Consider the following 12,900-nt stretch of genomic DNA (forward strand, 5'->3'; position numbering starts at 1 on the left):
TGTCCGCCATCAAACGACAACACTAGCCTCTTTTAATCACAAGGTTATCGGTCACATGAGACTGACAGGTAATGACGTGGAAATTTTTCCATTTTTTAAACATCCAAAATGTTATTAGAAAGAGAAAATTGTCAATGTGTTTTTTTTTTTATTAGCTATAGAAATTATGAGTGAAATCATTTAGTAAGAAATAAGATTTAGCTTTATGATTTAAAACAAAATTTAATTATTAATAACAAAAATATACTTAAAAAGAGTCTACTAGAGTGTAAGAAACTAGTTGCTGCTTGGAAATATTAAGAAACACGTAGAAATAGTTTATTTGTTGACTTACTTTGGTCCCAATTTAATATATTATAAGCTACAAAAATAATATGCGGTGCCTGTAAATAAAAGAGTCAATTAAAGACCTATATATATAATATATTTCTCAGATATAAACGACAAAGAAATTCGGTCCAATGATTGCTTCGAAGTGGTTGAAAAATTACAAATTGACTCTTGGATTATTTGTTCTATGGTGATGAATACACATAATCTTAGTCATTCAGCATGCTTGTGTTGAAATTAAAAGCCTTCTAATTGAAATTTAAATGGACTACTGTGACATTCTAGATTTCATTTTTGACCCTGACAACATTCTAGATTTCATTTTTGACCCCCACAACAGATCCAATAATAATGGAAGGTCAGATAGTACTTCGATTCATGATAATAGAGCTGTCAAAACGGGTAATTTGGCTCGACCCGGTCCTGCTCATCACGGTTACTTAGTGAGTCAATTCAATCCGATTCACTTATAGCGAGCTAAAAAAATTCGAATCCGACTTGACCTATCACGGGTTGGTGAATTAAACGGGTTGTCTTATTGATTCATTTAATTATAAGTTTTTTTAAAATAAAAAATTATATATTTTTTTAATTCAAATCTAAATAAACATCACACTAAAATAATGTTTAACTCCAAAGACAATTCAAAATAAATAAAAAAAGTATCATACAATCCAAGCGTAATCCAAAAACATTTACAAAAGGCGAATAAATAAATTTTTAATATTAGAATCTTGAATAGATAAATTTATAATATTTTTTCTCTTGAAACATCTTTATCACCATCTACAATATAATAAAAAAAAATGTTAACTAATAATATTAAAATACAAAATAATAAATAATTAAATTAAATTAGGTGGGTTGGTGGCTCACCACGGATTCAACCCAATGAGCCGGGTTCTAAGTGAGTCGGGTTGAAAACTAGTCCTCAAAAAAAAATTACATTTTTTTTCAAACCCAACCCGGTTCAAACTCGTGATGAGCCGAGTTGGCTCGCGGATTACGACTCATTTTGATAGTACTAAATAAAATGGATGAACCAAATTCAAATAAAAAAAATTATTCTTTCTACCAAAATAAAAGTCATACTATTTAATGTAATTAGTTTAAGTTAACTAAAAATAAGTGTCAAACCTTGATTTTGATGATTTTATAAGTAAGAATTATCAGGGAATTTGATTTCACTAATTCAAAACAGAGGATTCTCAATGAAATATAAAATGAAATTTAAATTTAAATTATATGTAAAATATTGACACAATCTTCAATTAATAATTTAAGATGATGAATTTATTTATTATACGATATTCAATTTTTTTTATTTATATATATACATATATATATTATATTTAAATTATAATTAGAAACGAGATAATAATAACATTGACACACTAAACTGGAAGTTTCTTACGGAAAGCATTCAAAGTTGTCTTGCAAACTGAATATACTTTTTGATGGTCCTTATTCAATATCTAAGTTATGTTATTGCTCTCTCTTTCTTGTTCAAGTCGAGAGGATGCCCGTCAAAGACACTCTACTCTCAAGTTGGAAACTATGCGTAACAATTTTGTAATAAAAACTAGTATTTCTTGACCTCTTCTTTTAGATATATATTTATAAATACTTTATTAAATTTATGATTAGATCTGATTCATTTATTATCAATAAATATCATTATTCATATTAATTATCAATATTATTTTATTAATTATCAATTAATAACTTTTATTGTTCATATTAATTTCCGGATCGGTCAATTTTTTTTTACTAGATGATTAACAATCGGTCTTTGATTGACCGGGTGGTACTATATTACGTATATTATACTTTTTATTTTGTTACCGTCCTACTAATGTATATAATGCTGAGAAAGATCTCATGATGAAACAGAAATTTTGTAGTGTTGCCACGAACGGCAGAACGGCTTTGGCTTTTTTCCAACTGCCAAAAATAAGACATCCAACTTTCAAATTCATTTGTTTCTATATTCATTTCTCTTGGACGGACTAAGTAGTATATTTATTGATCCTAACAACGGTCCAATTAATAAAATATATCATTAATATAGTATAATATTCCTTTCATTTTTTTTATGTATCGATTGTTTGCTTTTAATATAATATAATATTCCTTTCAGTTTGAGATTTGTTTTTTCTTAAACACAGAAGTATGCTAAAAAAATTTAACAAAATATTTACAATTTTTATTTTTACACCGCTATATATATTAATTAAAGATAAATGAAATACAAGAATATAAATAGAAAACAGTAATTAATATTTTTTTGAATTTTGAAAATAAAAGTTCCAAAAAAAAAAGAATTAAAAAAAAGTGAAACTCAAAGAAATGGAAAAAGTAAATAACAAGTACCAATTCGAAAACTCGGATAACATCCATAAACGAGAAAAAAAGAAGTATTGGAGCAGGCGTCGTTTAGATAATGAAGATCCAAGAGATTGTTTTGTCACAGCAACCAATTACAACTTCTCCTAACTGCAAATCCCACTATCACATTCAAGTGAATTAATTCACATTTTGACTCATAAGAATTATCCACCTATTTCCTTCATTCACTCTCTCTTTTTCCATAACATAAACTCTAACAAAAATATAAAAAGAATATCCAATATATTGATATTAAATTATTTATTATTTGTTTCTGATGTTCATTTTTGAGGTTTATTTTCATCTAATTTGAAATCAAGATTACTAGTTTATTATTCTAATCTCATTTCCAATCTTAATATGTAACGATAATAATTAGGAAAAACACCCAGTACCACATTCATAATTATATAAACGAATTAGTTCAATATGGGCCAAAAGTTTATTTTTGTTGTCAAAACAAAAATACGATAATTCTAATTATCCAAAAGAAGAAAATAAGTAATCAACGTTGACTTTCAATACGATTTAATTGAAGCAATGTCAATTTATGTATGTCATCAATTCAATACTCGAATAAACTTAGGAGCAATGTTGATTGTTAATTATCCATATTTTAATACAGACTGTTTCAATAAGGTGAATTAATTAATCAATTATCATATTAAACATTGACTTTTAAAATTAATGATTATCATAAAAAGTCAAAAACATTATGATTTGATAATTATTTGGATTTAGTATCATTGCATGTAGTATTTTCTTTGGATGTAAGGTTTAGAAAAAGTAGAAGATGGATTAGGGAAGTAGTACTATGTAAGGTATAAAGAGATAGAGTGAAAAGTGGTAGAAGACGCAAATGTGTACGTATGAGGCTCTCTGACGGTACCCTTTAAAGCTGAAAACAAAACGTGATGTTTTGACTTCTTTTTGCCAACTCGAATAGCCGCAATTGAATAGTCAACTTGGACCTCTTGGCTCATCAAAAGCCAACATTTGTATCTCTATATAATCTTCCAATAACTCTCTCATCTCTCTTTTTCGACACAACTTTTAAAAACCAGAGTTTAAATTGTAGTTCCTCGTCATGTGGTGGATGTGTCCCTGCTACCTAGACACAACACAACCCCATTGTCCCTTCATCTCTTTTATTTCTGTCTCTCATAGAATACCTTTAGCTTATAGTTTACGATTATCTTCGGTTTGATTATGTTTCTGATACAAATCCTCATTTCTTTGTCCTTTCAGCATTTTTCATAAGTGAATCGATTCTGTGAAAAGAAAAATGTGATGTGGTAAACGTTGGTCTTAAAAAACATGTATGTGTTTTCGAAATGTCGTTAATATTACATTCATCAACACTTGAAATTCTAACTTTAAAATTATTTTAATCATTATTTTTGTGCAGTTTAAATTATAAAATATTTCATTATATTTTATGTAGTTAAGTATCGATTAAAATTAATAATTATAAAACCCAGGATAAAATGAAGAATATATTATTAGAGAAATTTTGAAATATGGAGAAGAATTATTAATTTTTTTCAATTTGGGGAGTTAAAATATATAAAAATTGAGGGTTACGTTGGGCATGTGAAGGATTCCCAACATAATGCCCCATATTTAGGAAATAATAATATGATTTAGTTTCTTATACGAGACCGTACACCTCGGAGATATCCTTGCATTAAAGCAACACACGCGCATAATGCAGGTATGCGCGCAAGCACATGCTTATTACTGATTGGTGTGTTAACCGCTCCATACATAGTGTCAGTCAGTTATGTGTAAAATAGACCACAATCACAAATAATTTGTCCAAATAAAATATATAAAAAACTTATCTACATCTTTTATTCCTAAATTTTATACTTCTATAAATATTAGGATTAATTTTTAATTTTACAAATTTTATTATGTGAATATATAAACGATATATGTTTTATTAGTTATTAAATTAATAACATCGTGATGTAGTTAATATGGAGTGTTTCCTTATCAAAAGTAAAATATGTATTATATTTTAAATTACATATTCTTTTATTTAGCTTTCGTGTTTTATTTCGTTTGGATGAGTAGATGAAAAAGTATAAGAATGAAAATAAAAAAATATAAAAAAGTAAATAAGTAAAAATTTGTATTGTTTAAATTTAGCGAAAGATACTTCAAAAGTAGTTGGAAATTAATAATAAATTAATGAAAAAAAAAGCATATTGATATGATTGATTTGAACAAAAAGAAATAAGTTGTTAATTATTTATATTTTTTAGTTTAAATTATTTTTTTAGTTTGAAATATTTAATTAAGTTTCTAACTTTTATTTACTAAATTAGGTTTTCATATATAAAAATAATTTAATTATATGTTTTTTAGTTGATATTAATGTTGTGTTTGTACCTGTTATATGTCAATTTGTAATATTTTTATTTTTTACTTTTTATTACGTATCAAATGTCATATAACTGTATTAAACATGACATTTCAATACAACACAACAATATTTTGTGTTCAATTTAGTTTTTATTTCTAAAACTTTGATTGAATTAAGTTTATTTTTTTTAAATAAATTAATATTATCCTTCTCTAAAATAATATTAAATTAATAATTAACTTAATTATAACTTATATATATATATTAAAATATTTATTTAAAATTTATATATCAAACCACTCCACCTAAATATTTATAAATGATAAATTAAGTTAAAATTTTAAATATAAAAAATAAATTGAATGAAAGACATTATCAACAATTATACAAAAACGTGATACTTAGCCACAACGTAATACTAACACGGTTACATGGTAGGATAATGATATATTACCAAAAAAAATTTACAAAAAAAATTTCTAAAAATTTGTTTGATTTATTTTTGTATTATATATTGATTTTTAATATTTTCAGAAAACGTAAATCTTGGCTTAATATATAAAAATCACAATTACATGCAATTGGATCTTACATATATAAAAAAAAAAAACTGAAAATAACATACATAAAAAAATCTTTTTATATCAGTGATTATATTATCATTAAAAAACGTTAATATTTTAGAGTTTGTGCTTTGCACCACAAATCTAAAAAAGGCAAAAATGTAGCTAATTTTAGGTAGTATTTAGCAAGCTAGTTATAATTTGTTAATAGCATTAATATGTAGAAGAGAATAGTAATAAAAGAAGAAGTGATATTTGAAAAGCACCCTGTGATATATCATTTGGCAAGAAAACTTGAAGGTTTATACGAGTGATTTAAGTATTGATTATGAGCTAAAGTTTTTGAGAGGGTAGAAAGAGAGTTGTAGAATTAGAAGAAGATACAATGCATGTTGAATGGTGAGGAGCGGAAAGGAGACAGGAGCATTACGGGATAAGTGGCAACAACGTAGGTAGTGGCTTCCTTTGATGCAGACAAAGTTAGAACCTTGTAACGTACATGGGCAACTATGAATGGTGGTCGATAAGATAAGGAAGGAGTGGCCTCTCAATGTCAGACAGCTTCCCTTCTTACCTTTTTTATTTAGTCAAACGGGAATTCCGTGTCAGCTTGAAAATATAATTCATACAAGTGAACAAATAGAATCTCTTTAAATAATAGAATTCTCTTTTACTTTTTTTAAATATTAAATGTGTAAAAAGTATTTTATTGTTTTGGAAAAACTGAATGTGTAAATATCTAATAGATTACGTATTATAATCAGTTAGTTTTATAAGTAGATGATACAAATTTAAAATTTTAATATGTAAAATAGTTTTACTTTCGTAAAACATCAAAATACTTTTTTTGCCCCATCTAAGTGATGTTATTAGATAGAGATGACATAGGTCCAACTGTGTGCAAGTTTCAGTATCTTATCCTTAAATATCTTTTCATATTTAATGGACATGAAACTTTTATCACATTTTCACTTACTGTCATTAAATAACGGATAGTCTTATTATAATATTAATTCAATATTTTTTTATAAAAAAATAACAAATTTAATGTTTCTTCATTATCAAATATAAAAAAAATAAATTATAACTCCACAAATATAAAATATAAATATTAAATAATAATTAGATAAAATTTAAATAATTATAAAAAAGAATAAAAATTATTAAATATGTTCATTAAAATTAAGTATACATTTCCTAAAATGTGGTACAAAGTTTGAATCAAATCACAAAACAATGTGTAATTAAAATTGTGTGGGAGAAAGATATACTTTGAAGATCTAAATAAATTTGGGAAATATATAGTAAGTTGAATTGTTGAGAGAAAATGAATCTTTTATTAGGCTGTGTTCACATTCAGACATTTACTGTTAACACAAAATTGAGAAGATGGAATTGAACTTATTGTTGGTGTTCACATGTAACGATTTGGAAAGAAAAGCGAGGATGGATTAGCGGGATTGCTCCCTCGCGCAATTTCCCTTATATGAAGAGATTTGTGAAGAATGAATACAAATTTATTTAAATATCCTTTGTTTAACTTTTGTTTTCAGTGGCTTTATTAACTAAATAATTTATGACTTTTGTTAGAAAAGAATTATTTATCGCATTTGCTAGAGAAGAATAATTTATGACTTTTGTTTACATAAATATTTAATATTAAAATATTTAATTTTTATTTGTATACCAAATAAATGGTATTTTTTCCATTACAATAATTATTTTTTTTTCAAAACTATTCATTGACATTTAAAAAAAAAATATTCTAACTAATCCAAATAATAATAATATAATAATAATACATTCTTTTTCGTGTTAAAAATTAATTTTTATTTTTTTCTCTTATTATAATATTTTTTATAATTATATATAATATTATTTATTAATCATTACAATTTTATATTACTTTTACTACTAAGGATATTTTGATAATCTTTAATTTTTATCCACTAAAAAAAAATTATTTGTCACATCGATCAAATTATATATTAATTTTTATAAATTTTACTTTCAAATTTACTCCCACTCATTTCCAAATTCACTCAAATAAACAATAAAGAATTTACTCTCAAATCCATCCACTCAGTTTCCCCAAATCCTTCTTTCAAAGTAAACACACCCTTAATAAAATAAAAGGTTATTCAAATGAATCTAAACTAAGAATAAAAAATAAGAGGAAAAATAGGTTTTTTATGTTATCTATTAAGCTATATCTTTACTTGATTTGGTAATTGAAATTGAAACTCAAACGTTTTCATTTGAAGAAAATAAATTAGTAAATAAAAATATTTTAAATTAATATAAATAATAAAATGTGTGTCTGGAAGCAATGAAATTGATGTTCTATTTCCTAAAATGCATATTTAAATAAAACCATACAAAAAATGTAATCATAAAAGAAAAAATATATTAAAAATATGAATAAACTTTTTGAATTATTGAATAAGTCAAACAAAGTGAGATAGAATAAAATAACTATATATCAAATGAAAAAAAAATAGAAAATTAATAACCAAAGAGGATAATAAATACAATTTTTTTTAGAATACTAAAAATTAGGACTTTAATATTTTAAAAGTATAAATATAAGGACGAAGATAATATATATATATATATATATATATATATATATATATATATATATATATATATATATATATTTCCTTTCTTACGTCTAATTTAAAATGTTGAATATTCTAATGTAAATATAATTTACTAAAATCGAGATGGATTAAGAGAATAATCTTATATATGAGTTTATTTCATATCCGTAGTCTTATGTCTTCTCACCTCAACCAATTCCAGAGTCAGCCGTGTGTTGCACTATAAACACTCTGAATCTTTAAAAAAAAACTATCACTTACTTTTGTGGATCTGTTGGTCACTTTCGAAGAGGCATCATTGGAAATTTTGCATTCATTTTTCTTAGCAATTATGGATACCAGAATAATAGAGCTAGAAACTTAAACTTCTTCCCTAACTTAATATTATCTTTTTATACCATCATCGAAATATTAGCATAATATATATATATTTTCTACTGTAGACAACTTTTGACCATTAATCAAATGTCCTGTGGTTATTGGATAAACTGTATGCTTATCCATAGAGATCGCGAACGTCATCAATTAGAGTTTACTGGATAAACTATATTCTTGTTATGAAAAAGTGCAGATGAAAAGAAAACAGTGAAAGGAAAAATTAAAAACAAAAAACTTGAGCTAGAAAGTGATACTGAGGATAAGTTTTATTTGACTTCTGTTGAACTCATTGGGTTTAAAAGCATGATGATTAAAAAAGTAGCTGAGCAGAGAAAGCAGAAAGAGTGATCATGACATTAGTTTTAATAATTAATTTCATACACATGTAAACATAAGGGATAAGGATATGTATTAAACTTTTGGTTGAATGTAGAATTTGATCTTACTCACGCATACATATACACATATTAGAAGGTTCCAATTAGAATATATAAGCATTGTGGAGTGGATCGTGTGTAGTTTCCCTATCAAACAATAGTATTGAAATCATATTGTGAAGAGTCATCAACATGCTGAGTGTTCCCGCACATTCAACAGGATGCATGCAATGTTTTTCCTTTATTACTAAAATGAAGAATATTCACGTTCCACATGTGCAAACTTCTCTTATATATCCATCCACATTATTATATAGAAAAAGGATCGGCAAGCAGTTGAAGTTGTATTGGATTAGTGTTCTTTTTATGAATGAATATGTGTGTGTATTTGGTCCCTTTTACCTTTTCAGTCAAAAGGGTCAGCATAACATGTGTTAGTTATTTATTTATCTATCTCATTCTTCTATACGTGACTTTAAATGAGAATCTATACACGGTGTTTATCTCCTTTTGAAATATGTAATCAAAGCAGCGCTGCGTGTGACTCGTTGATAACGTCCTAAGAATTTGAAGCATGTAGTTATCCGTTCATACATGCATGTCTGCGATGCCGGCGGCAAAAAGTGTATATACGTGTGTGCTGAGTCCGAAAGGAAGAGATCAACGTGCACCAACTTGTTCAGAACGACCAGGGTATATGTTAGAATAAAGGCAACACCATTTTTCAAAAAATTTAAATATTTACTCAAGAACTTTAAATTCCAATTCTACTTTCTTCTGTGTTAACACCATAGATTTGGATGCGATCAAGACTCAAATATGAAAACTGCTTGCAAGTTTTTTCTTAAAATCAAATATGTCGGTCACTTGTTTTTTTATATTAATTTTCCAGATAAAGATTAATTATGTTTAAAACAAAATTAAAGTTTTAGGTTAGATTCTTATATATATGACTCTCCTTTTTGAAAAAAATATTTTGACACTAGTTCTACAGTTTAGTAAAATCTATTCTACACTTGTTCTGCACAGATATTCTGGGCACTTGTTTTAGAACAAGGCGATTGCTTCTTACACCCGATAGTTCCTTCTGCACCTCTCCTGGGTGTTGGAAAAGTACAATAATCTAGAAAACGTATTCCACGTTGCAAAATATGAAATATATTTTTTATCCACGTATGCATTCTGAATTAAGCAATTTAAGATAATTTTTAATTCTAAAATTATTTAATTTTTTAGATTATATAATTTATAATGGCTTTTCGGATTGTTTTATCTAGAAATATATTTTTTATTATATAATGCGGAATGCATTTTTCGATTTTATAATTCAAAATACATTCCAGATAATCGAAGATGTATTTTTACATTATGTAATCCAAAAAATTCTAAATTGTTTATGTAAAATACATTTTTAAATCTTAAGGTATATTTTAAATTGTATAACTTAATATATATTTTCAAATTGTGTAGTTGAAAATATATTTTAGATTTTAAATCATACAATTTAAAACAAATTTGCAAATCATACAATTAATAATAGGTTTAATTGCTTCTTTTGTCCCGAGTTTGGTTGAATTGTGTCAAATTCATCCTCATTTTTTAAAAAGTTTCATTGTCGTCCTCATGTGGTGTAAAAGTGTCAATTGAATCCAAACATAGAAAAAATTTGTGTCAATGTAGTCATCTCCGTTAAATACATACTAACGGTGTTAAGTGGCTGATTATTTGACACTAGAGAATTAAAACGTGGCAAATGAGTCACAGTAGAGGTAATGATGTGTCAATGACGTGGCAGTCCTTAGGGTTTGTTTTCTTCTTCTCCTCAATCCTCGTTTTCTTCTTCTCCTCAATCCTCGTTTTCTTCTTCGCAGGGAGGGAAGACTCCCTTTCGCTTCTCCGTGGCCGGTTCGTTCCTGCAGGGAGGGAGGCGATTTTGAATGGCTCAGGAGCGTCTTTCATTTTATCGCGGCGTGGTGGATGTTGAAGCCGCGACGCCTTTGCAGCAGCGGCGCCTCCGCGCTAGGTTCATGTTCCGGCGTATTCGCAGTGAAGGGAAGTCGCGTCTGACTCGAAGTTTGGGGTTCCTTATTGTCGCGACTTGGAAATTTGGGGGTTTCTGATTTTGCGATTTGAGTGGGTTTCTTGTTTTCCTCTCTGTAGATTGGTGTTCTTCATCTTGTAATTTCGGAATATTTTTTTCCTTTCTTGGCAATTTTGGGCAGGTTGAGTCGCGCGGAAGAAGACCCTGTCGCATTTTGTTCTTGATTATTGTTAAGAAGCTGCGGGCAATAGTTGATGGTGTCGCAGGGAAAACCTAGCCAGGTACCCATATATCCATTAATCGGTTGCTGAATTCCCGAGTCTATACAATTCCCTTTTACATATTTGCGTACCATCATCTCTCCATTCCAATCTTAGTTTGTTGGCTTTAGATGGGAAACAGTATTCGCAGATTTGGTCTTCTCAGCACTGTTGGCGCTGGAGAGGATGAACCTTTCCATTATCAGCTCGGAAGAAAAGTCTTCGTTGACTTGACAGAAAGAAAATTTGAGCAAAACTGTAGTGGAAAGCGGATTGAGAAGTGGACCATGTCATACAACGTAGATCGTTCAAATTGTAGGTTCACTTTAACGATAAGCGATGAGGATGCAGGTGCCAAGGTTTTACTGTTACAACTCCTTAGTGTAATACCAGCTGGATCTAGAGAATTTTCAGAGTACAAGTTTGATTTGGATGTACAAACAGTCACCGAATCAGATGCTCTAGCAAATCCCATCTCTATTATCGATGGGCGTGGACCGCAGACAATAAATATTGAGTATGGCAAGCAGATTCATGGAGGCAGCGTTACGCACACAAGTGTTTTTATTGTTAACATACAAGCGTCATTGACACGAGGATTGAGGAAAAGAACAGAAACGAGGATTGAGGAGAAGAAGAAAACAAACCCTAAGGACTGCCACGTCATTGACACATCATTACCTCTACTGTGACTCATTTGCCACGTTTTAATTCTCTAGTGCCAAATAATCAGCCACTTAACACCGTTAGTGTGTATTTAACGGAGATGACTACATTGACACAAATTTTTTCTATGTTTGGATTCAATTGACACTTTTACACCACGTGAGGACGGCAATGAAACTTTTTTAAAAATGAGGATGAATTTGACACAATTCAACCAAACTGGGGATAAAGGAAGCAATTAAACCATTAATAATATTTCTAACGTAATATATCCGGGAGATGCAAGAAATAAATTGCCGAGGGTTACTTCCTACACCACCTCACATTGTTCCTGTATCACCACATTTTCTTTAAATTCTAAAACTATCCTCTATATTTTAAAATAACCTATTCTCCTACCTCTTTTTACAAATGTGAAGCCCTTTCCTTTCAACATGGGCTCAAGCATAAACTTAGAGAATCTCAATAAACTTGTGTGCTTTTATGTAATCTCGATGAACAAAAACTCAGTGTGTTTTTTCTACAATTAAATATAAAAAAAATATATTAAAGATGAATTATGAAGAAACATATATTAAAAGTTAACATACATTTAGTATTTTAAAAAAAGTTATTAAACTTTGTTTAAAAAAGTGTTAATAATGTTTTTTTTCTTGTCATTCTGGCCATGATTGAATTGACCACTATCAAACTACACCCAGAAACAACAATACCATAATCACCCCTTCTAAGTGTTGGGTTTATCGAAAAGGAGGTTTATCGGAGGGGTGTTTCATCCTACACCTCCAACATCTCATCCTACACCTCCAACATCTCATCCTGCACCTCCAAAAATTATATTTTTAACCTTTTAATATCTCATCTTAAACCTCCAACTTTTTCAAAACCTTTATTTTTAATTTTAATAAATATTTTTCTATGTC

This window comes from Vigna angularis, chromosome 3 (genome assembly GCF_016808095.1).
Source record: "Vigna angularis cultivar LongXiaoDou No.4 chromosome 3, ASM1680809v1, whole genome shotgun sequence".
Taxonomy (NCBI): Eukaryota; Viridiplantae; Streptophyta; class Magnoliopsida; order Fabales; family Fabaceae; genus Vigna; species Vigna angularis.